Below are 27,745 nucleotides of genomic sequence, written 5' to 3'. Positions count from 1 at the left end.
TGACTCAGAAAGGGGGAGATATATATATGTAATGTCCTAATGGCCTTCCAAATGAAATGAGAAATCTAGGCAAATATTTAGTCAAAAACAAGAACATTCTCCTTGGCATGTTTACTTTAATGATAGATTTGAAATTTCATTTTTTGGACTCATGAATGTGTTGTCTCTGATATTATCTAGCATATTTCAGCAGTGAAGACAGATTAGGGCTATAGGTATTAAAAATTTTAAACTTATCACAGAATTCTCTTTCTTATTATTCTAAGCAAGCACAAAATAAAAGCTGAATATGAAATAAAGGAATTCACTGACCATGTCCTCAGTACTGCTGGCTGTATACATAGAGCAAGAGAGGGATAGATACTTAGGCTACTTGAAGCCAGTGAGTTTTACTCCTGGAAGAAAATGTAAGAATATGAGTCTAAAAACCAAAACAAGGAATTTATTTAAGACACAGAACCAATTTTCTTGAAGGTAAATTATATTAAATAATAGAACAAATAAGAAAAACAAAGCATCGAGTGGCTTTTTCTGCATATTTGTGTATTGTCTGCCAGTCTTAAGGCTATTTTAGCTAATGTGCTTTGAGAAAGCAGAAAAGCTACTTCTTTGAGTTTTCAGCCCAATGGAATAGCAAGATCCAGTGCTTGTATTGATGTCATCTCACTTGGGCCTAGAGGCTTCGCATTCGTGTAAACTACCTGCACGTTTATGACGGCTTAAACTCACAATGATCAATATGAAGAGGAAGGAAGAGCTGAGCTGAGAACAGACCACTTTCAGAGGATCTGAAAGAAATGTGATCAATTATATACACCTGCCAAGCTTAATGGGCTTAATGACTTGAAACAACAATTAGATATTCTTATTTATGTGTCTATGGATTAGCTAAATATTCCTACTGACCAAGGATTGGTGAGGCTCATTTTGCCTGGGTTCATTCATGGTATACAGACAGATGGCAGTCACCTAGAGGCTGGCTGTTGACTAAGTCTCCCCTGCGATGGCTTTTCTCTGCTCTGTGTGTCTCTTACCCTCTACCAGAATGAGACTTGCTCACAGGGTTGGTACAGGGAGTCAAGAATGTCAGCAGAAATGTGAAAAGCTTCCTGAAAGTCACATTTATACTGCATAACTTGGTTTCCATTGTGTTCTCTTCACCAAAGCTAGTTGCAAGAGCAGTCCAAATTCAGGAAGGTAAAGGAACAGACCTCATATCACAAGAGGAGGTACTGTGGAGAACTGTGACACTCTCCCACAGAAAGTATGTTCAGGGAGGATATTGTGGGAAGAAGATAGGCCCTCCACCAACTTTCCAGAAAAGAAAACAGGTTTTATAACATTCGGCATTTTTTAACCATCTAACATTTCTGGAGACAACTACTTTGAGTTGAAATACCTGACCCCAAAGGTCAAACTATTTTAAACAAGCTATGACAGAATAGATTTTTCAGGCAAACATGAAGACCCAAGCACATAATTCAGCATAATCTGGGGGTGCTCAGTAAATGTTACTGAACTGACTGGGAAGATACTAATGATCTAAGAGAAAGGATGTTATTAGAAACCATCAATACCAAATATAAATTGCCTCAGGTTCTGAAATAGTCACTGTAGCATTCCCCTCTCCCTGGCTCCTTTAGCTGATTTTCCCTTTGGCTATAAAAGTCTTTCTCTAGCAGAAATAGGTTGAAAACTGTATTGGACCTTTGACCAGGTCTGAAATTAAATCCCGATGACATTCTGAAATTTTAAGATCTAGAACCTTCTATTGTTACTTTATAGAAAAATTGAGAAATGTTAATGTATACACAATACGATCCTCATTTTAATCAGAGTATTATTTGTAAGCCATTGTTTAAACATTTTTGAAATGTATACTATAAAAAATTTGTCTTTGTAAGTAAATTTTAACTTTATGTGTCCCACATTTAGCTCCAAAGTAGATTTAAAAACAATTACAAGCAATATAAGTTAAAATCAACTTAAAATTGGTTTACAAGAAAAAAGGATAAGGAAATAAGAATTCATCATGAATAAGGTTAGTGCACAAAAACATGTAATAAATATTTGTACAGTTAGCAAATATCTGACTACAGATTTCTGGCAGATAATGCAAAAAGGGGAACAGAACCAAGTTTCACAGTGTTGTATGATAGACTATAAAAACTTTAGTTTTTTCTTCTTTCACATTTTCACATTCCCCCTTTAGAGAGATCACACCCACTTTTGTATGCCCTACTGGAATTATCAATTATGGTGAACATGGACTTAAATATTGGTAGTTTGTGAACCAGTTAATCTAGTTTGTAAATTCTAAAGAATTTCTATCTTAAGTTTGTAAGTTCTCCACATAATTTACTTTCCTGTCCACTGGAAACAGGTGTTAATGCCAATAGATATAACTTGTGTCTCCTGTCCAATGACTATTTTTAAAGGAAAACATGTTTTTCAACATTTTAATCTAGAAAGGAATTTGTCACTTAGAAGTATGTAGGTTTACATTTAGCTAGATTCCATAACCTTACTTTAATCTTCCATCTGTAGAAAATTACCTTTGGTTTTACAGAGTCTGTGAAAGAATAATAGACTGGTTGAGAAACCGCGGCCTGAGTTTGGCATTTGGGATCTTGAGTCGTGATGAGCAGCAACAACAAAAAAGTGAACCGTCAAAAGTTGAACTCAAAGCAGGTCATAGAGTAGTTTGAAAGGAGTATTATTTTTATTTTAATACAAGCAACATAAAGCACTTCTCTGTTTCTTTAAAATTCCCTTTTTTATTTTTTTCACATCAATGACTACAAAAAAGTAAGGAAATATTGCTCTAGTTTCTTTTATCCTTTTCTTCTTTTTTTCTTGTTCCTATAATAAAGAGGAATTTTGTTGCCACCAGAAAACAGCAAAATCTCTCTTGATTGCACAATCCAAATGTTTCAGAATTACTTGCTGAGAAACTCCCGTGAGCATGAAGCAGTCTCCCTGCCCTTTCATCCGACACAGACTTCTGAGCAGCAGGCGTCCTGCCCTTCTCACCGTGCAGACAGCCTTGTCTCAGGGGGGTTGCCGTTACCAGCCAAGCATTAAAAACAGTACATGGATTAGAGGGCATGACACAGTAAAGAGACAGATATTTAAGCATTACTATCATAAAGAGGGAGAATGTAATCAAGAGCACATTATTAGGGAATCACTGGTTTGGGAAAAGAAGCATTTTAGAATGGAGAGTCCAGAATTATATACAGCAAGTCTGAAAGTTGGAACGTCACTGTACTGCTCAGTCATACGGGTTTTTCAATACTTAATCTCTGAAGAATGGTCACACTGAGGTCTACGCCATTTGACCTCACTCCCTAAAACAAAAATGTCCTTCAATTATTGTCGATGATGTTCATATTAAGGTCAGAAAACTTGAAAACAAATGTGGTCTTACATAAATACCCTGCTAATTATGTATTATTATTTATGTAATTACAGATGCTCCTCAATTTACAGTGGGGTTATGTCCCAATAAATCCATTGTAAAGTGAAAACCTCATAAAATTGAAAGTGCATTTACTCTACTAAAATGCCCTTAACACACTTAACTGACACATCAGAGCTTAGCCTAGCCTACCTTAAACGTGCTCAGAACTATTGGCACATAACCTCATCATTAGTCAAGGAGTATCTGTAATTGACTTCCTCTCTCCTTCTCACTAGAAGCAGGAGAAAGAGATGGGAGTTTTGTTGACAAAAACACAAGACACGATTGAAAAAAAACTCTGCCAACAAGCAGACTGTAGAGTATCAGTTGTTTACCCTCTTTATCGTGTGGCTGACTGGGAACGGTGGTTTGCTACAGCTGCCCTACATTGCAAGATAGTATTGTACTGCATATCACTAGCCCAGGAAAAGATCAAAACTCAAAGTATGGTTTCTATTGAATGCTTATCACTTTCACACCATCATAAAGTCAAAAAATTGTAAGCCTCATCATAAGTCAGGACTGTGTGTATATAAAATTCAAGTTGGCACTATCTCCAATCACTATTTCGTCTGGTATATAGTTACCAGAAAGAATAGAGTGACAATACTGAAATAAAGACTAGAATCACAACTGAAAAAGCATGACCCTATAGGAAAAAAATGGGAGATATCTGTAATAGTGTCAACAATTAAAAATAATAATAAATGATAATCATTTTGTATTTTAAATCTATAACATAGGACGAAGTCAATTATAATTGTTTGGAATTATCATTAGAATGCCAAACAATATTTTAACTTGAAGAATCCCTTTAAAAAAGTAGAGAAAATGATCATTTGGCAAACCATAGTAAACATGCTGATTTGTTTGACCAAACCTCAAATTATCTCTCAATGCCCACAGAAATTGGCAGCTTGCTCAAGTTTTAAGTTTTAATTTTTAAACCAAATTGTTTAAAGAACCTACAGTGTACCCACTACCCATCCCCATCGAGTGTGACATGAAATATTTTATTAAATCTTGATTCCAGACATGCCCCTGTAAGATGTGTATCCTGCCCTTCAAGCAGACACAGACAACATAGTCCCAGCAAGGTCATGGTATGGGGCGGTACAAGGTTAGCCAGATCAGCGAGGCCATTCAAAACAAAACAAAGATTACAGGGCAGAATGCAGGGGAAGAGACCAGAGGATCAACCATGTGTATTCTGAAAAGGGATAACGTGATTGCAGGGTACAAATATTATAGAGGTAAGAGCACAAAGTGAGAAAGAAAATTATATGACACTGACAGATGGCTTAAATTTCCTTTTCAAGGAGAAACAGTACAGCCAAAGTAATAATAATAATATTTTTTAAAGTTCTGAAAGTGAAATAAGTTGAACCTGACACTAAAAAATATTTCTGTATTGAGTTGATTAATATTTAAAATCCTTATATGTGAAACCAAAGTCATCTTTCATAAATTCTCCACTCTCTTTCCTTCCTTCCTTCTTTCCTTTTTTTTTAAAAAAAAAACTTTTCAGGACATCCCATTGTCCTAGATCAAGATGCTGGTAATATTTTAATGCCTTCTCTACCTTTTTTCATTACATTTATCACATTCAGCCAGTGAATCCGGACACTTTCAGTCCTCATTGTTTTCTAAATGCTTCTTTTCTTCCATTTTCCACAGACACTACTCTAACTCAGGTCCTGGCTTCTTCTAAATTCCACTCTGAAACTGCTCTTCCCTCCGCACCAATTTTATAGCCTGCTGCTGAATGTGTCTTCCTAATGTGGAACTACAATTTTGTCATTTAGCTGACCGTAAACAGTCAAGAAAGCCACCACTCTACCAAGTAATGTAAGAATACTTATTCCTTGAATTTTAACTTCTTCATTATGATCCATCCTCCAACTTTATCTTGCATCTCTCCATACACTCAATGCCCCAGCTCCTTATACACATACTCCCAGCTTTCTTCCTCTAGTCTTTTGTTTTAGTAGTTTAGTGACATGTGCACCTACATTTCAAATGTCAGCTCAACAGCTACCCATCTGTGAAGTTTCCATGACTCCCTAGAAGAAAACAATATCATCTTTAGGAACACTTGGACACTTTGTTTCTAATTACACTGGTGTCAGTCTGATTTGTTTTTAAATAATTATGTAAGCCATTCAGAGAAAGACAAATGCCATATGATTTCACTCATCTGTGGAATCTAACAAACAAACTAAACTAACAAGCAAAATATAGACAGACTCATAGAGAGAAGGTTATAAAGAGCAAGCTGATAGTTTGGGATAGGAGAGGTGTGGGGGAGTGCAGGTATCAAGCAAAAAAGAGAATGAACTCATGGATATAGACAACAATGTGGTGACTGCGGTGGGTGGAGGAGAAAGAGGGAATAAAGGGGTAAATAGTAATGGGGAAAAAAATAAAAATATTAACTATTTTTACCACGAGGAGGGGGCACAGTGTTCTCTCCTGAGCATAAAGCCGGCTTTTGGTGTTGCTTTTGCAACTGCCAATAGCCATTGATGATCATTCTTCTCTTCCTTTGGAAGAGTAAGAGGGAAAGAATGAAGTCTGAGTGGTTTCTAAAAGAAAAAAGATTCTTAGAAAAATATGAACTATTTTTAAATGAGGGGAAAAAAAGAATGGTATACTTGTCATAACTCCCCATTGGATTGTGCATACCCCAAGGGCAAAAGCACTGCCTGTTTATCTATCGTGTAACTAATTAGTTTATACAAAGTGTGAATCAGTGCTTGAACAAATAAAATGGTAAGAATTAAAACTATAAATTGTTTTATCTAAATTTCATGTGAGTAAACTTAAGAGTTTGCAATTTTTACCAAGATCAGGTAAAAAGGAAAGCAAAACATGTTCTATTTTATTCTAAATAAAGTGAGTAGCATTTGCCTCTTCTACTTGGAAAACAACCTCATCCCAACCATTATCATTTTGGGCACAGCTGTTTTATGATATTACCAAACTTCGTAGCCAAGAAAACTATTATTGTTGTTATTAAAATATTATTAAAATATTAAAAGAAGATATAAAATATGTTAATGATAGTTATCTCCAAAATATATTATTTGAATTAATATTTACTATCTTTATGTATTTCTACTTTTCTACATTTATAGCCAGAAGAACTTTATTAAAAGTGTTGGATCCAACATTTTAAAGATGTAAATTTTGATCTAAATAACACAAAAATTATCCTTTATAGATGAAAGGTGATGATTTACATTTTGGCACAATAACTCCAAAGGCAACTTAAAAATATAATAAAGGAGGCAAAAAAGTTGCAAATGTAACTGACCAAACCACGGTTTGTCAGTGTGGCACCTTGATGCATGATCCAACAATTAGGGGTGAAAGAAACAGGTTTTTGTTTACAGGATTCCAACCTTGGTGGGGGCTGCTGAGTGCACTACTGCTTAGAACCCTGTTCTCCCACAAGACCCCCACCAGGCTATAGGCCACAGTCACGCCTCTCAGCAGCTCCGTCCTTCAGGACCTGGGGTATGTTGTTCTCAGCCTCCACGTAGTGGTTCAGGGAAACATATTACACTGAATAACGGTGGAGTCCAGGGAGGCACATGTCCAAGAGAACGGCTTCTCTATATGTCTGTCCTTCAGAGAAGCAGAAGTCTGAAGCTCAACATTCCCAGTCACAATTCAGTTGAGCTCCAAGCATCTCCCACGAATCTGTGCTTGGTTGGGCAGGTCCCCACACAGCTCCATTATTTCTTCCAGGTCCATGCAGAGCTCCATCAGCTCTCTCCTTACATCCTTTCTTCCCATATGGCTTCTTCCTCATCTCTTTCTGACCTCATGGTGGAATTCTCTTCTCTTTCAACCCACCCTTGTTTTAAATACTCAGCCGGGAACTTCATATGTGACTTCATATCCAGCCCCTCCTATGATGTGCTACTTTTGCCAGTTCCCTCATATCTTTTACCTTCTGCTGGCCGCCATCTTTAGTTGGGGCAAGGGTTCCCTATGACATAGGGGCATCCACCTTCCCTGGCTATGTCACAAGTCACGAGACACTCTTCAAGTCACATACACATTTGCTCAGGGTGGCAGCATAGCTATTAACTTGCCATTGTTATGAAAATATCTTAAACAATGTATCATCCACTCCTCCATTCCCCTCCATTAAGGTTTGTGGGGAATATGCTCTATTTTGGGGGACTCCCACTCTGTACCCAATTATACAAAGAGTACAAAGAGACTGCTGTTATTACTGATACAATCACTATGATAAAGATTTTAACTAAGATTGTAACAGTGGGATGAGAAGAAAGTTCAAATCATAATCAATGAGCTTTGATTAAAAGTTCAGTGAGGGGAATGATGGGCTGGGAAGATCTTTCGATATTTTAACCTGATCAATAAATGAGGTTTTCCTTTTAATCTAAGTGCCAGTGGTTAAATGATCCAGAAGCTGGTTGACAGCATAAGCTACATAGATGGTTCTAATAGAAAGAATCTTTAAAAGGGAATGTAGTGAACAAGGAAAAGAAACCTGATGTGTGAGCTCTTATCTTTATGGACTCTGGTCAGCTTGAGTTATAGTCAAGTTAGATAACAGAGCTTTCTGTTGAAATTATGTAGTTTTTTAAAGAGAGATGCTGCCAAGAGTTGGCTCTCTAGGAAAGATAGTGACTACTTTCCCTGAAAAGAACAAGAACCTAATTAGTCCTTGAAAGAAACATATGACTCTAAAGTGGGGTACATTTTAACTTTGGAGTAAATGTTTGTAACATTTGGTAGGTAGTATAGAATAAACTAGATCAATTCATCAGTGATACATATGAATTAACAGTAGAAAGACATCCATAGTTTGCACTTTATATTTTTAAGTCTTTATTTTATGACAGATATTTCTTGGCATTTAGAATAAATACCACTGTATCTACAACCATTTTAATATAGAAATTTATAGAAATGTATTATTAGCTTTATTTATCAGGAGGTAAATGACTATTATTTTTATTTATTGGCAAACATTAACTCATCAAGTTTCATAACCATAACTGAGTTGTACCAACTATATAAAGTGCAATTGTAATTTCTAGGAGAAAGCAACCTTTGTAAAGAAGGAGTCCCTATTTCAGGAACAGATGCTACTACATCCTCCTGTAGTTATGTCTTCCATCTTTTACTAAAATACTAATTATTGTGCCATTTCATTTTTTACTTTTAGCTACAAAGATTACATTGGAATAGATGAGACAAGAGGAATTGAATTAATTACATTTCAACAATGTCTTTATACTAACACTCACCAAATACCCATGGCAGAAGTTAGAATGGAGCAGAAAGAACCTATTCTAGTGATACCACCACAACTTAGCATTTTGGTCTTGGGAAAATTAATGAACCTTTCTGCACCTCATTTTCCTTATCTAGATTGTGGACATTTCAGCTGCAAGACTATTTTTTCCCTGGTATAAATATCAATACTATGGCAAATTTAACAACTCACAAAATTCTTGAATATTTAATAATGAGTTCTAGTGGGTTTGTTAAAATGGTATGAGCTACATCTAGCACACAGTGGTTGAGGGGAGAAGATAACAAAAAAGTTTTGGGAAGCAAGGGACTAAAGAGTAGAAACAATAACTTAAAGACATTAAAATAAAGTTTAAATCCACACAAAGTCCAGATACAAGATTTTTAACTTCCAAACCAGAGGTGTCCACCTCTCCATGGGCTGCATGTGGCCAAGGATGGCTATGAGTGTGGGCCAATACAAAATCATAAATTTACTTAAGACATTACAATATTTTTTTTGTTTTTGTTAGTGTTTGTGTATTTCATATGTGGCTCAAGAAAACTCCTCGTTTTCCAGTGTGGCCCAGAAACGCCAAAAGTTTGGACACCTCTGTGACAAAAGCCATGAAATAAATAGTCATAACAATAGGTAGAAAAGATATATAAAAATGTAAAGCTTGGAAGATTGATACCTGGAGAACAACTGATGACAATATGTGAAATATATGTCAATTTGGTTAAGACTGTAAGGGGCAGGGTTCTATAAAAAAGTAGACAATCACTTATTAAAAGTTGATACTCAAAAATAATTATAGATATTATAGACTGAATGTAACTGAATAGATATTATAGACTGAATGTAATTATAGATATTATAGACTGAATGTAACGTACTCATCTGTCTATACCAATAGACAGTTAGACACAGTCCAGGATACTATTAGATAGGACGGTCAACAAGATATACTCAGATTTTGCTGAAGGTGAAAATGAAATAAAATAATGAGACAGTTATTTAGTCCCAGATTTGTGTCTATGCCATTACCTTCAAAATTTCCTAATTGTGAGTCTATTCCCACTTTCATCCCAGAATTCATCCTGCTCCAGTTTCTAAAATTTTCTTAACCGAAGTCTCAGCCCCACTCTTAGCACCAAGAGTAATTCCAGGATACATCCCCAGCTATATTAAGAAATCCCTTCTTAATCCCCTGAGTGCATCTCACCAAATTGGTCTTAAATCAATGATACATTGATAGATTGTGCCAAGTATAAACCATGTTTTCCAAAAAGCTGCTCTGCTTTAAATCTAGACTTACACCACGTTACTCTTCTGTGGCTTTAGCCTTAGTGACTGTGCTTAGTGCTTTCCCTAAAATAAGTAAACTGGGTTCTGCTCCTAGATCCACAGATTTCTGACCACTATTGGCTGATTTATGAATGGAGCCTTTTCGAATAGTTGCTGCTTGTTGAACTATACCTCTTAATACCGATTATTTTCTAAATTTCTTCATAGATGTACCTATTTTTTTCATATAGTTTTGGACTGCCTAATTCACTGTCTGTCATTAGCTGCTATACTGAATCACCTTTCTCTAAGTCTGGCCTAGCTATCTCCCATGGTGTACTCCCTTGTGCCTCTATAATATTGCCCAGGGTCCTTGTGCCCACCCAGGCTGACTTCTAGTCTGGGAACTGTTCATGCTATACCATACCCAAAACTATAGAAACACTCTGTCTTCAGGTGGGAAGATGGAAAATTCACAGAGAGTTGTAAATCCATAAGACCCAAATGTCTTGTTTTAAAAAGTAGTAAGGATAGTTAAATATAAAGAACATACTGAATAGACTAGTCAGAGTGTTCAAACAGTGGATGGTGCCTTCAGTTAATGCTCTATTAGATCATATAGAAAAATCTGTTGCTTGCATCACAGTACTGTGCAAAAGGGTATTTTATTTTGCCCCATGGGATATGTTGATAATTGCTCTCTAGAGTGAGGGGAAGTTAAGGAAATAATTTTTTTCAGATGCTTGCTAGTGACTGGAGAATTGGGGTCATTTCTTTCCTTATTCTGGATAACTCAATATTGCTTTTCTGAAAAAAAAAACACATATTCTAAACCTTCATTAAGATCTAAGTAATTTTTTATAATTAATGTCAAAACTATGCAGACACAGGAGACTGAATTAACAGTTGTCCCTTAGTATAAGATTTTAAAAAGTGTGAGCTTGGAAATGGGCAAGTAATAGCACTAAATTGCCTTTCAGTAGCATGCTGGCTGTTGTCCTGTGGACCCTCCAAAAATTCTCTAGGAAAGTTCAATTTTGATTAATTTTCTATTGACTGGTCTATAGTATGTTCTATAGGTCTAGTGTTATATCATAGAAGTAAATTGCTGTGGTTATTCTTAATGGCAATGCAAATGATTTCTATGTATAACTATATAAATAAATTTTATCCAGTAGAGGTAAAATTGAATTCCTCCTGGTTGAAATAGTAACAGAAGTATTACAAATTATTGACCACTAAGATATTAGACAGTTTTGCTTCTTCCAAAAAAATTATTTTTTTCTTTTTTAAAATATATTTTATTGATTATGCTATTACAGTTGTCCCATTCCCCCTCTTTACTCCCCCCTGCCCCACACACCCCCTCCCACCTGTATCCCCCCCCATTAGTTCATGTCTATGGGTCATACATATAAGTTCTTTGGCTTCTCCATTTTCTATTCTATTCTTAACCTCCCTCTGTCTATTTTTTACATACCATTTATGCTGCTTATTCCCTTTACCTTTTCCCCCATTCCTCTTCTCTTCTTCCCTGCTGATAACCCTCCATGTAATCTCCACTTCTGTGATTCTGTTCCTGTTCTAGTTGTATCATTCCTGACTCTCTCTCTTCTCTCTCTCTCTGTCTCTCTCTCTATATATACATAGTATATCTATGTGATATATACATAATATATCTATATTGTATATATATAATATATGTTATTTTCTACAAATTTTCTATAGAACATTATTGTTTTCCTCATTTTCTATAGAACATTATTGTTTTCCTCATTTATGAACTAGTTACAATCTTAGTGCATATTCATTTTATATTTGCAGAAAACTCATTATTTTATCTTTTTACAAATTATTCTTTATGGCTAGCTAATTCATACCTTTGTACTCTGCACAAAGGAACCTCACTGCCAAGATCATTAGGGTTGACCAGGCACTCCTCGACCTCTAGAGCATCTCACACAAATGCTGCCTCCTTTCCTAATTCTACATCTTATTTTTCCCCCAAAGTCCATCTCTTGAATACAAACTTTGCTTCTCTCAATATCCATGTCTGCCATGTTTCCTTCCTCCACAGCACTATACTTCTGTAAAATCACAGCTCTCCACCCTTAGAAGTTGTTTTCTACCAAAGTCCATACAATGTTTAAATTGTGTAGCCCAATCTCTGCTACTGGCTAAAGGGAGGGTGGTTCTTGGCTTTGTGGGGAGAGAAAAAAATCATGTTGCAAATTTCCTAATTTTTACTATTGGTTTTTCCAAATATAAAGAAAACAAATAAAAATTAAACAAATAAACAAAAAAAATAACACTGTGAGGATTAAATAACCTGCCAAAAAACTTAACCAGGGTTACAAAAAAGATTTGCATTCTCCCTCTTAACCTGTCTTTGATGTGATCATGCTATATATAAGTGCATCTCCCTGTCCATTTCCCCCCACCTCAAATCCACCTTGAGTCACATTCTGAAGGCTCCCTCCATCAGTCCAGCAGCAAATAGCTCCTGCCCATCTCTTCTGTCCAATTCCTGATTTTTTTCTGGAGATGGCAAAAAATCAGGGTTATTAGAGACAGATGGAATAGAACTCTCTGGAAATGTAACCCTACCTCAAAAGAACTGAATCCAATGGAAATATGAACGTATTTTTTCTACCAGTCTTTAGTGCAGTCTCTTCTTTAGGGGTACCTGACACACAATATGTACTTAATATCTGCTGAATGAGTAAAAGAAAAAAAAATATATAATGGCATCATGAGGCCTTAAGAGACAAAGGTACCTGCTGTACTCTTATTCCATGTCCTTTGGCTTAGAAATCATTTGTGAGTATAAACATTTTTAATTCACTCAACTTCCAAGTGACAGTTAAAAGTGTCTCTTGAAGAAATTTAAGGAATCCTGTAGTTTATTAACCTTGCAGTCCTGTTTTAATTCTTTTACTTTATTACATCCTTATTTTTCTCAGTCAGAGAAAGTTTCTGGTATTTAATAACTAAAATCTCTTTTCCTGACTCATGCTGCTATCTCCCATTATGTGTTCAGCTAGCATTGTGTCTGCCTGCCTGAATTCCTTTCAACACCTTTGTTCTGCCAAAAAGCCTTCTGGTAAAAAGGAGTTCACAGACAAGGGAATGAGTGGGTTGAAGAGAAAAACAACACACAAACACGCACACTTCGAAATGAAAAATAAACAAAAGTTCAATCTTTATTGAATGGTGATGGGCTCAGCCTCAAACAATACTTTGCCCAATTTCTCTTCTGTAGAGATTTGTCAGTGATTCACCTTGAATGGAAAATTGTTACATCCTATCTGAACAAGGGTCTGTTGTTTTCCTTATTATCCGCTACTGATGTCAAACTTCATGTATTTCAAGCACAGGGCAAAGATCTGTTATTGTCATTAACAAGGGAGAGTCTTGATGTTATTACTTACCCCTGTGTGAGGTGGGCCTGAGGTCTGCTTTTCAGAATTTGACGTGTGAATTCTTTGGTTTTACTTTTGATTCCAGTACTTTGTTTCAGAGGAAATGCACTGCCACTGTAGGTAGAAATGAAACTTCCTTGACAGAGCTTCATTTATTTGCAAACTGCTTTAAAGATAAAAAGCACATACCCTGTATTTTGCCATGTATAACATGCACCATTTTGGGCCCAAATTTTCAGGAAAAAAATCTTGCTTTGTAGAGTTATACTTTTAACACACAAGCATAAATAAAACAATTAAAAACTTTTATATAGATACAGAATTAGTACTATCTGTCTATAATGTGCATCCTTACTTTTCCCTCAAAAATATGGGCAAAAAAGTGCACATTATACATGGCAAAATACAAATTTTTTTTTACAATCTACTACAGCAGTAACAAACCTGGACTGACAGTAAATTCCTGAATCCAACCATGAATGCCCCTTCCACAGGAATCCTGAAGCATCCTGGATTATACCCTCATCACCCCTACCAAAGGTTACCACGCTAGGGACTTCAGAGGCTTCTGTGACACTGAAGAAGAAAAATCTCCAGATTGTTGGACTGGAAAGCAGGCCATAGAGCTACCTTCATACCTTGTTATGGAATTTACAGGGGAGCGCCCCTATAATTATCTAGAACATGTTTCTAAGTTTAATAAAGCTGTGATCACAATTATATATTTCCATTTTAGTTTTATTGGAAACTTTTCAAAGTGTTTTCAAATAATTTGGTTATCTGAAGTAACAAACTGCCTCTGAACTAATAGGAATAATACTAGCATCATTATTTTAGAAGGGAGGGGACACAGAAGTTACTTGCCCAAGACCATGTAACTTCCCACAGAGCCAGTTGTTGGGCAAAGTTCTCCTGAGTCTTAGTCCACAGCTCTTTCACTGTACTTTCTCATCTTAGTTGCATCCTAAATCCTCCCACTGGGTAAATGTAGAAGACATCTAAGGCAAAATGAGAACAAAAATGCTTCTCAGAAAACAATCATTTCTGGAAGCAATAGCATGAGGACAATCAGGAAAATATTGAGTCAGCTAAGAAAGGAAAAGAGAAAGACAAAGGAAAAAGGGAGTAAACAGTTATTGAATTCCTACTTCATGCTAGTCATTGAGTGAAGAGCTCAATTTCACAGCAGGATCTCATTTCATCCCCATAATAGCAATAGGCAGTAGATTAAATGACCACCCTGTACAGTTAGGAAACCGAGGTAGCAAGAAGCAAAGTGTCTTGCCTAGGGTCACACAGCTTTGCAGAACTGAGTTCTGAAATCAGTCTATGTCCCAAATCTGTATTTATAATGCTAAACATAAATCATAGAACCTGAAAGGTCAAAGAACATATCAGTAAACATCTGGAGGAAATTCTGTAGATGTTCATTCAAAGACATTAGGTGTACCAAAGCATGACCAACAGAGAGCCCAGAGGTGTAACCTCCATGGAAAAGTGTTTATGGAAGTCTATCAGTCACAGCTGTCCAGCCACACACGGGAGCGTAACAATATCATAAGCAGCACTTTCTCCGAGCATGAAGTAAATATCAAATGTAATATCTGTGAAAGGACAGGGTAAATTGTTAAAGTACCATGCAGAATGAGAGGCAATGCTGCCTCCTAGAAATAGCATGTATATCTTGGTTATGCTTTAAATGCAAGTTTCTCCAAAATGGGAGCCAATTTTTTTCTTCTAAATTTTTCCAAAAGGAAGATAAGAGACAAAAGGCCAGAAAGAAAAGGAACAAAATGTGTCAATGTTAACTTCAGTTGTCTTAAACCACTAAGCAACCAACACTGTAACAACAATGTCTTGGCTATTTTCTTTCTCTTTCTTTCTTTCTTTCTTTCTTTCTTTCTTTCTTTCTTTCTTTCTTTCTTTCTATTTTTTGCTACAGAAGCTTTTGGTCCCAATTTTTTTTCCACATTGTTTGGGACAACTGTAATTGAACAACTAATTTTATATATATATATATATATATATATATATATATATATATATATATATATATATATATATATATATGTGTGTATATATATATATATATGTGTGTGTGTATATATATATATACACACACACATATATATATAATTTTATATATATATATGTGTGTGTGTGTGTGTGTGTGTGTGTGTGCATATATATATAAATTATATATTATACATGTATATTTTTATATACACATAAAATTTTTTAAAAAAGATAACTAAAACTCCTGAAACTTTAATCAAGGGAGAAAGCAAGGACATAAATATACATAACCACCTTACCCTTGGTTACTGTGCTTTTCCTGGTGACCTCCCAGACCTGGCCTCCCCCACACCTCACATATTCTTTTGTCTCTAGCTGGACATGGTATTTAAGGTGGTGGCTTGGGCCATTTTGGGGAATTACTCAGTTTTACTGGGTCTCCCAACTATATAAGAGGTATACATGTTATTAAACTTTGTTTATGTGTTTGTTTTTCACAAAGAAACTTTTGGTTCACAAAGTTATTTTTATGGAAGTATGCTTACTTTACCTTTTTCTTAATGGAGATAACTGAAGTTCATTGAGGTTGAGAGCAGGTCCAGGGTCCCACAGGTGTAAGTAGCAGGACCTGCACTAATTGTTCCTCGTTTACACCCAGGGTTTATTGCACAGGGTGAAACTGTGTGTTCCTTTCCAGTTGACAAAGGTAACTACTGTCTGTGTGGATTCCTGTCATGGTGAGAAATTCAGTGTATGTGGAAATCCATATATACTGGGGATATATTTTTACCCACTGTGAAAGAGAAATTATGGAATAATGGAGTATTTTATATTAGACTTTTAATGAACTTTCTTAATATTTTATAACATATGATCAACCCTCCAATAGATCTTAAATGAAATATTAGCAATGCCAGTGCTTGTTTTGCATCTGAGGCGACCAAACAGCTAGCTGCCACATAATTAAACAACTGCTCCTTATCCCCTTTTAAAAATAAGCAGAGTTATTCAGATGAGGAATCTGAGACCTGAACAGTTTGTAAGACTGTGCAGAGTTAATGACAGAATAGCAGGAATAAACTTAAGGCAGGAACTTTCTAACTAATTTAGTCTGGAAGGCAACATAGTTATTATTTCTTGAGTGACAGAATATTGTCTCAGACCATAGCTCTTAAGTGAGCGGGAAGATAAGAGTTACAAAACATCTTTCTTCTCTGATCAGTTTTACCTTTTACATTTTGGCAGCAGGAATCTCCTGCCACCCTCTGCCACCCCATATTCCTGTTGGCAAACTCTGTGTAGAAGTAGCCCTGCTGTGACCTAGAAAAAACAGTGAATTCATTTGCATAATCAGTGTACTGTCATTGTGGATAAGTATTTATTTAGAAGGGCCACTTTCACCAAGATGCTTTTGAAAAAACCCATATACCCTTTCTTTTTAAGCCTTGGCAAGGTATACTATTCAGGAGGGGCTGCAGTTTCTTGCCAATTTGGGATTAATGCAGTATTTTACAAAGAGAGGGATTAATTTGTTGAATATCACTCAAAGAGAGGTTCCATTTGGGAAGTATAAATGCATTAAAACACATTTGAAAGTATTTATGAGTGCCAGGGCTACACATGACTGTTAAAAGAAGTTAGCATTACATTTGCAGTCAATTATAGAAAGAATATACACTTCTGATCCTAGTGCGGCCACTGATTAGTCATATCCCTTGGACATGTCAGTTAAATTTTATTGGCATCTATTTCTTCATTTGTAGAATAAAGGATTGAATTCAGATTTATGGTCACTGACTTATGGCCCCTAAGTAGAATTTGGCCAATATAGATATTTCATTTGTTAGCTCAGTCTTTCAAAGAAATGTGAATAGGAATGATATTTTTAATACTCCTTTGAGTTTGCTAATATTGCATGTACATTACCCAGCATGGGAAGGAGCAAAGGCTTCTTCATTCTCCTCTGAAATGCCACCTATGTTTTCTTTACTGCGCCTTCCTCAATTGCCAGGATAAATTTGAGGAGTGAATAAAGGGATTCCCCATTTGAGCTGACTCTCCCAGAGCTACGCACATACTCAGGCTGCAGGCGGTGAAGCAGAGTGGTGGAGCTCTGAGCTGTTGCACACCTGGCACTAGCTTGCTGCCTCCTGGAGCCTGCATTGTTAGCTGGAGCAGATAGAGCTGTACTCCTTCAGCACTAGAGCAGTCAGTAAAAGTCCCCAAGAAATGCCTAAAATCCGCATGGCAGCTCTGTAAGGTCCATCCTTATGATATAGTTAGGGGAGACTCCAAATATGATCAGCTATGCAGTGAACATAATTTTTGTTTTAAATAAAACATTAAGACAGTAGCAGCGAGGTGCAACTGACTTCTTCAGGTCTCAGTCTTAGAGAAAGTATTGGACACTGCTGCCTCTGCCTGCATCTTGGGATCTAACCATTTTTTCTGATTCCTGTGCACAAGCCTGTGAGATGCAGAAGTTGTGAGGCTGCCTAATAACAGGTTATACGTGAAGCAAGGAAAACTAAAGAGTGAGTATAAGTGAAATATGCATATGAAATGGAAGCTAAACAGTTATGCCATAAAGAAACAAAGAAAAGAATCTGAATGCTTTTGTTTTATTATATGATGAGATTAATACTTACTAAATTTTTCAAATAAACTCTTTAAGTAACAATAAACTATAGGAAAAAACATGTATGTTAAATAAAAAGTTAAGTACTCACCCTGGTCACATGGCTCAGTTAGTTGAAGTGTCGACCCATACACCAAAATGTCACAGGCTCTATTCCTGATCAGGCACATACCTAGGTTGCAGGTTCAATCCCCAGTCAGAGCATGTACAGGAGGCAATAAATCAATGTTTCTCTCTCACATGGATGTTTCTCTCTCTCTCAAATCAATAAAACATGTCTTCAGGTCAGGATTTAAAAAAATGAAGTACTCAGTTTTTATTTTGCAAAAGTTGATGAAGAAAATTGAATGTGCACAAAACATTTTTGACATTTACCATCTACCACGGTCACAGCAGTAACGTTGCCGACTACAAGAGAACAGAAACACGAATCCACTGAGTACCGTGCATTTCAGAGTAGCTAGCCATTTAAGAAGACAGATCCCACAGACAAACATTGACAAATACTGATATCAATGTCTTGTTCCAACTTAATTTCCCATTCTAATCCCACATTTTATGTGAATATATAAATAGTAAACTTAGAGCTTTTAACAATTGTCTCCATGAACATAATATGAACTCCATAGTTACATGAGTCGATTCTATGAGGTTTCATCAGGTTTTTCAAATGGAAACAATGAAGTTATTTACAATAAGGATTTAAAGTTTTTATTCAGATAGTAAATATTTTCAACTTTCTAGACCTTATGGTTCATGTTGCAATAATTAAACTGTGCTGCACAAAAACATCATAACATGAAATGAATGGATGTGGCTGAGGTTTATACCTTTAGTTATAAAATATAAAATGTTCTTCCATAAGAAATTAAATACATGAAAAATAATATGACAAATAATATGAAGTTTTTGTTTTCATAGATCTAAAACAGAATCAGCAATTTCATATTGTTCAAGCTGTTAAATTATACTAAGTCTATATATTGGGAATGTTACTCAGGTATATAATAAGAATGAGGAGACTATATACAATCTATAAAAATATCTAGTGTATATTCACTAAAAGAAATGTATAACTCTGTGTACAGCACACCACCATTTATGCAAAACACAAGAAATACAATATTCATTTTTAAAATGTTTATTTTATTGCTTAAAACTTCCATGAAAAGATAAAGAATAAAAGGGGTTAACAATGGGTACCTGCTTTGGGGGAGGTAGGAGGGGTTAGACTGAGTAGATAGGGAACTGGAAGTCAAAGTAATAACTAAAAAAAATTTTTTTAATAGATGTATGCTTCCAACTTTATATATAATTTCAGATTAACCTGGATATATTTTATTTATGTTTTTGTTCGTGTTACCTTTACTTTGTAAAAGTGGTAAGACAAATATCATATTGTTTATTGATCTGTCTCTTTGTCTTAAAAGTAAACACCATTATAATATTATTAAGTGGCTATTGTGTATTGAGAATTTTTTTAAATACTTGCCTTTATATGAAAGAGATTAATTTGCTCATCTTTTTCTTTAAGATTTTATTTATTTATTTTTAGAGAGGGAAGGGAGTGAGAAAGAGAGAGAAACATCAGTGTGCCGTTGCTGGGGGCTGTGGCCTGCACTGACTGGGAATCAAACCTGCTATGCTTTGGTTCGCAGCCCACGCTCAATCCACTGAGCTACGCCAGGCAGGGTGAGAATTTATTGAACTATGTTAAGTCAAGGTTTGCTTTGCATGGATCATCTGTTTTTAGTCGTCCCAATAATATGGTATCTATCATCATTGTCTTTTTATTGTACTAAAAACATTTAATGTGAGATCTACTGTTCTAACACATTTCAAAGTATACAATATTGTTAACTATAGGCACAGCATTGTACAGTAGATCTCTAGAATTTATTCACATTCCATAAATAAAACTGTATACAAGTTGAACAGAAACTCACTATTTCCCACTCCTCTTAGACCCTGGAAACCACCATTTTACTCTTGGCTCTATGAGCTTGGCTGTCTAATCTGCCTCATATAAGTGAAGAAAACACAGTATTTATTCTTCTGTGATTGGCTTAATTTTACTTAGCATAAAGTCCTCCAGGTTCACCTATGTGGTCACAGAGGCAGGATTCCTTTCTTTTCAAAGGATGACTGATATTTGACCATGTATATATACCGTACTTTCTTTATCCATTCATCCTTTGATGACATTTATGTTATTTCCACATCTTGAATAGTGTGAATAATATTGCAATGAACATAGCGATGCACATATTTGTTCAATCTTGATTTCAACTTTTTTAGATAAATTTCCAGAAGTAGAATCTCTAGATTCATAGCAGGTTCACAATTTTATATTCCCACCAACAATGTACAGGGTTCCAATTATTTTTGCTTTTTTAAAAATGAAAAGTTGCCCTGGCTGGCATAGCTCAGTGGATCGAGCGTGGGCTGCGAACCAAAGTGTCTCAGGTTCGATTTCCAGTCAGGGCACATGCCTGGGTTGCAGGCCATGACCTCCAGCAACCACACATTGATGTTTCTCTCTCTCTCTCTTTCTCCCTCCCTTCCCTCTCTAAAAAAATAAATAAATAAAATCTTAAAAAAAAAGTAAAAAGCTAAGATTCCAATAGGTTAAGTAATTTGCTCAAAATTACAAGCCCAAAAGTGGTGGACCTGAAATTCAAAACTTGGTCTGACACCAAATATTATTTCCTCCTTCCTTCTTCCCTCCATTCTTCCAGTTATTAGCCCTTATTTTATATAGCTAATAAATGGAAACTTTACAGAAAGCAAACTCTTTCACCATTGTTCTATAAGTGCTTAATCATTAGTAATAGGTGAATCTCCAAACTTCACATGCAGGTCACAGCAAAATAACTTGTAACTGACTTTCATCAACGAATTGACTTCTCTACCCAGAACACTATTTACTCTTGGTATGGCTCTTACTCTCCAAACAGATCTGAGCCCAGGCCTCATTTCTTCCAAGGAGCCCTCCCGGACAACCTAGGATCACATATATGACTTCATAGTAGCAGCATATACTTCTACTTATTACAGACTTTTTATTCTCAACTAATATCACCTATGCATTATATTAAACATATAAAATTGCCAATATTCAATCATTTTTCAACAACCAATACAGGTATTTCATATGATTCAGTCTGAAGTTTATTTCTTCCAGCAAATTATAAACTCCCTGAAGGCAAGGATTTTGTTTTAATCACTAATAAATCCCCAGGGCTTACCACACTGCCTGAAATATAGCAGGCATTCAATGTAATTTTTATGTAAGTGAATAAATAAAATAACTGAGTAAATAAGTGAATGAACCAGCAGAGAGTGTCATAGACATTGTGAAAAAAAGTAAAGCCTAATTAATCTACTTCAAAATATCCAATTAGCTCCATCTCTGCTTATCCAAGGCTATAACATAATTTATGATAGAAGCTATGTATAGGTTGCAAACTAATACTTCTGTCTTATGCAACTTTCTTTTATTATTGAGAAATAAAGCATAAATGAATAGGAAATCAATAGGAGGATTTGTCGTTATTGCTGTTGTTTTTCTGTGATGTTGTGTTTTCTTTTGTTTGGTTTTATGTAGTCCAAATGATTATAACTGCCTTTAATGTAAACAAATAAAGATATAACTTTCAAAACTTACTCTTTTTAATGTACACCTTCAAAGAGGTGTAACAGTCTCAGTTATAACTGAGACTGATTTGCTAATCTTACCCAGTATGACATGGCTTATATGTGAGACTGGAAAACTGATTTATTCTATATACTGATTGACACACAAAATAGAGTTGAGAAGATCATATACTTATTAAACTCTTCATTAAACAGAATTTTATAAAAGATCAAGGCTGATGTCCTTGAAGTCATTAGATATATCATCTATTTATACTCTTTCTAGATACTTAGGAGTATAAATTACATAGCTTTCCAGGGTTCCCTAAACTATTACTAGTGCTGTCTCATAGAACTTTCTGAAATGATGGAAATGTTCTGCATTGTCACTGTCCACCAATTCAATAACCAGTATCCATATGTGGCTTCTGAATACTTAAAATGTAGCTAGTATAACACAGACAGTGACTTTTAAATTTCACTATAATTAAACTTCAATAGCTATATACAGCAAGTGTCTACTATATTAGACAGCTCAAGAAACTTCCTTTAAAAAACAAAAAATTGTCTCAGTGTATTTTTATCCTATTTTTTCTTTTTGTTCCTTGCATCTGACACCCCTTCTGTTTTTCTGTTTGTTTCCTTCTGTGAATGCTTTGCTGTTTCTTTCAGGAGTCTGTGTACATGGTAAATTGTCTTTGTCTTCCTAAGCCAGAAAATATTCTGGTATGTTCACACTCTTGAATAGCCATTTGGCTTATATGAAATTCTATGCTGATGGTTACTTGTCTCCTGAATTTTGTCATTCCATTATTTTTCAGTAGCTATTGTTGCTGGTAAACAGTGGGCTGGAGTCTATTTGAGTTTTTTTTTTCTTTCTAGTGGTGTTTTCTTTATTTTTGATATTCTGTAGCTTCACTATTATGAATCTTGATGTGAACTTAATGCCAATTTGCTTGGTATTTGAAGTTTACTTTCAACTTGAAGACTTGTATGCTTCTTAACTTCTGGTAAACATTCAGCTATAGTATCTGAAAATATGGATTTTCTATCATTTTCTCTATATCTTCTGGAAGTTTTACAAGTGTCTCAATTTACCATATACAACTCTTCCTGTCTTATCTCTTTGTCTGACTAGAAAATTAGTGAGTTAAATGAGAATTCTGATAAAATCCTCACCCACTTCACTAGTTTACTCTTAGACAACTGAGCATTGTCCTACCCCAATCCATCTTTCCTTTTTTAAAAAAAATAATTATTCCTTTATTTATCTTTTTGATGTTTATCAACAAACCTATTTTAATATCTTTTTCAGACTATTTAACATCAATAGAATTAGTCTTTGTTTTGATTATTGATTGAGAGAATTTTTCTTTGAAATTTTGGATTGCAATCTCATTTAAAGAGACAGTTCTCTCTTTCTTGCCCTCCTTAGATTGACTGCACCCAGACCCCTGAGGATCTAATGGGGTTTCTCTCCAAGTGATACGTTAGATTTCACAACTCTTTGTCCCTCACCAGCAGATGACTTAGTTTGCTTCTACAGGCTATATCTGTGTCCTCCTGCCTCTTTAAGTGAGAATGATAATTAAGCTATAATCCAGGGGATTATCTGCAGCAGATTTTTTTCATAACCCTTTCAGGGCTGACTCACCCCATCAGTGACACAGGCCCAGTCTCACTAATGTGGCACACTTTCAGTCTCTTACTCCACAAGAGCCAAGCTCCCAGCTTCTGGACATGAAATCCATCAAGATCATAACCTCTGTCCTGCTCATGGCTATGCATTTCTGCCCAATTTATAGACCATAGTGATGTTATTATCACGTTGTTACGTCTTCTTTATTATTATTTGTTTAAAAGAGAAAGGGAGTCCCCAGGCTCTGGCATTTTCCAGGGCAGAGGTAAGGGGTGGATATTTATGTATCGAGATGAACAGAGTAATAACCATTATGCTGAAGGTGAACCAAAAAAAAAAAAACAAAAACAAAAACAAAAAACCAGAAAGGATGCTTTCAAATGTAGACTTAAAATGTCATCTTGAAAAGATATCTGCCCTGGCCCTAGCTGGGTGCTCAGGTGGTTGGAGTATCATCCTGTACACCAAAAATTGTGTGAGTTTAATTCCCAGACAGGGCATATATATACCTAGGTTGCAGGTTCAATCTCCAGTCAGGATGCCTATGGGAGGCAACTAACTGATGTTCTGTACTTTGTTTAAGATAAAGTGGTACTACTAACTCTATTAGAATGGACAAGACAAGCCATACCATTGGTTTGACAGGCTTTTCTTCCTCACATTTTCTTGACCTCATTTTAGCACATTGTACCTGAACTACTAGAATATTGCACATATATAAATGCCCTCTTTCTGAAAGCTATTTATAAGAAGATGCTTCCTCTTTTTCAATGTTCAAAGACTTGGTGGTTTAATGGAGTCTAAATCTTTTGAAATTTGTTAACTACACACATACATATCACACAAACGTAAATCTACATAGAGTGCTTGGTATGGCAATATAAAATGTAGAAAAAACAAATATGTTTGGTATGTTTACTGCACCTAAATCTAGTAAATAAATGGACTGTGGAACATAAGAAAACAAGGAAACTGGGCAGGTGGAAAAGACAAAGCTGGACAAAGAAAAACTTTATGTTCTTGGGAGCATATAAGAGATAAAAGGAAAATATAAATCAAACCGAGAAAATGCCTTTTGAGTGGCTTCCTGATGGAATGACACAATCACACATTGAGAGCATATGGGAGAGTTCAGACAGTTCCATATCTGATCTCAGAGGGCAGAGAGGAGGCTGGCTGAGAGAATAATTTGTTTTGTTTCTTGGAAGGAAGGCAGAATGACTGATGTTTTGACAGTTCCTGCTGGCTAATCAGCTCTCTCCAATTTTTCTTAACCTCTTATGAGGGATAAGACCAGAAGGGCAGAGACTGTGTAGGAGGTGATGACAGAGAACAACATTCAAAGTCAAAAGTGAGCCTGACACTACAAGCACATTCTAGTCAGACACAGAAACTCCAACTGATTCAGCCATTTAGTTGGTTTTATGTGGCAGCCTTCGCCAAGCTCTAGTTCTTCAAACAAGAGACTCTTATAGTTCCATTGATGTTAGGAAAATGTTAAGTTTTTGATAAAAAATCGTGGTACCATTTCCTTTCTTCTTTTGCTGAAGATAAAAAAAAGATCGCACCTGACATTGGGCAGATCCTTCGCTGAAGCCTAGGAGATGTGGAAGATCATTTTTTCATTTTTCTTTTCTAAAAAGGCCAATGGCTACAAGAAAATATTTTCATTTCGGTGTAAAGCAAATATAAGCAAACTTTTGTGCAATACAAGACCTACATATTAGAGATTATATTAGCAGAAATGAAAGTAAATTTATTAGTAACTAGCAAAAAAGATACTAGAAATTCAACATTTAAAATACTTATTTTCAAAGATGTCAACAGAATTAAAAGTTCAAAGTATTTGCATATATAGTCGCCCTCTCAAATTAATCTGTCCTACTAGAGACCTCCATGTGGATATAAATAAGGAGAAGGGGGAAAGAAAGGAAGGAGAGAAAAGGGAAAGAAAAAATGGGGGGAGATAAAAACTTATCATCAATGGCAAATCACAATGCCAAGAGTTTTATTCCCCATCATTTATAATAAGGTAGCACTCTTTGTGTTCATGGGGACCTTGGTTTTGTGGCTTTAGTTAACTTTCAGAGAATGTTTTCATTCAACTAGTAGGAAAAATATCAGGCTATACAAAATTAAAAATATATTAACCTCAAATAAGTACCTTACTTACATTCTCTTCAGTAAATTATGAGAGTGCCAATTTCCCCAAAGTCTTGCTAAAATAAACCAAATTGTTAAAATTTTGATTTTTTGCTAATCTTATAGATGGTAAGTGGGACCTCAGTGTTGTTTACTTACATTACTCTGTCTACAAGTGTGAATCTTTTTAAATGTTTAGAGGCCATTTATAAAATATGTATTTGTAAATTGTCTATTAATATTTTTCCTATTTTTCTATTAAGTTTTTAGACGTCTGTTGCTCAATTTTAAGAGTTTCTTTTTAAATGTGTGAGCAATACTAACCTTTGTTCTATGGTAAATATTTAAAATATTTTCTCCCAGGTTATTATATCTTTTTAAACTTTATGTGTATTTTTTTGTCATGGAACAAATTTTTATTTTTATGTGGTCAAATTTACCAATTATTTTTATTTTCTCTGAATTTTAGTCATAGTTGAAAAGTCCTTCCTTCCTCACTAGTTACAGAAGAATTCACCCATGTTTTTTTCTAAGATTTGTATGGTTTCATTTTTTTACATTTAGATCTCAAATTCATTAGGAATTTCATCTTCTGAGCTATGTGAGGTATGGGTCTAAATGTATGTTTTCTCCAAATGGCTACCCAGTGATCATAGTACTGATAATTAAAGAATCCGTGTTTGCCCCTGTGATTTGAGATGCCTCCTTTATCAATACTAAATTTACATATTACTTGGGTATATTTCTGGGCTTTCTATTCTATTCCACTGAAATGTCTGTCTTTTCATGTGAAAGTACCATGCTGTTTTAACTATAGAAGTTTTGTAGTATGTTTTAATGTCTAATAAGGCTAGTCCCTCCCTCATAGTATTTTTTAATTTTTTTCCTGGCTATTCTGCCATTTTGTTTTTCTTTATGGTTGATAGTATAAACTTATCTAATGCTTTAATAAAGCTTGTTGGCATTTTATTGGGATTTTGCAAAATTTATAAGTTAACTTAGAGAGGACCCTCTGTTTTAGGGTATTGAGTCATCATATCCAAGAACAGGGGTGTCTTTCCATTTGATAAATTCTACTTTTGTGATTTTTCAGGAGGATTTTTAAGTTTTATCCAAATATGTTTTGTATCTTTCTTGTTGAGTTTATTCCTAGGAATTCAATCTTCTTTGTTACTATCATAAATGAGGTTTTTTCTTCCATAATATCTTCTAACTGGATATTGTTTCAAACATTTTCATTAATGTTTTCCATGTATTATCTTATTTAACCTTCACAACAACCATATGAGTTTCTTTTCAAAGTCACACAGCTAGTAGTCAGTAGTCAACAGAAAAGCAAGGGTTCTAGGCATGGAATCCCTGATTTCAACATGCTGAAATCTGCCAACTTCCAACTAAAATAATTTATTTATGAGTTGACTTATCTAAAATCATGGGGGACAATCTAATATATTTTCAATTCTCAAAGACACTCAAAGCAAAGGGTTATTTCTGCAAGTTTTAACATGGGAACTCTAACCATGTCTAACAACTTAACTCCAAATAAGAAGAGACAGTATAAAAGGGAGCAGCATAAGGTCTTTCCCTCTTGAGGAAAAATCAAGAAATAATTCCCCTCAGTTTCTGTCTTCAGCCCTGAAATAAAAAAAGGAAGCAGGATAAAGATTATGATTATCTGGATGTGGAAGGACACATCACTTGTGTGTGTATGTGTGTGTGTGTGTGTGTGTGTGTGTGTGTGTGTGAAGCAGGGGACTAGATAAATCTCCTCGGGTGCTGCCCAAGGCAATAAAAATTAGGAGAAAAGTGGGAGCCACTGATACTAAAATATGGAGTGAGGGGCTCAAAGCAGGTTCTTGGAAGAAGAGGCATCAGTAGAATAGGAAGGTGTGATGTCCCAAGGTCCTGGAGTCAGTGAGCCAAAGCTCTCTGTTTGAGCAGGATGACAAAGGCATGTGAATCAGGGCAGTTGCTACAAAAATGGTAGACATGAGCTCAGAGGACATGGCATCAAAGAAATGACAGTAATTTTAGTAATGGGGGAAATGTCCAAGCGAGCATAAGTACCCTCAACCTCATCACACCTCCAAACGACCAACAAAAACATGGAGGGACTCAGCAGTGACTTCTGGAGTGACAATGCCATCTTAGGCAGGAAGGAGAGGGCTCTACTGACCAAACTTGGTTTTCAGAATTGATATTAGCACAGGCTCAGGTAAATGTT

The 27,745-nt window shown here is 35.5% G+C and overlaps 1 pseudogene; it reads left to right on the top strand.

Moving 5' to 3' along the window:
* The first annotated feature begins 5,866 nt into the window (after positions 1–5,866).
* LOC123825058 lies at positions 5,867–6,046 on the top strand (annotated as a pseudogene).
* Positions 6,047–27,745: the final 21,699 nt, after the last annotated feature.

Source organism: Phyllostomus hastatus, unplaced genomic scaffold (genome assembly GCF_019186645.2).
Source record: "Phyllostomus hastatus isolate PE091 unplaced genomic scaffold, TTU_PhHast_1.1 phas_contig_58, whole genome shotgun sequence".
Classification (NCBI taxonomy): Eukaryota; Metazoa; Chordata; class Mammalia; order Chiroptera; family Phyllostomidae; genus Phyllostomus; species Phyllostomus hastatus.
Note: the sequence above shows the minus strand (reverse complement) of the source record. Positions and strands in the feature narration are given on the sequence as shown.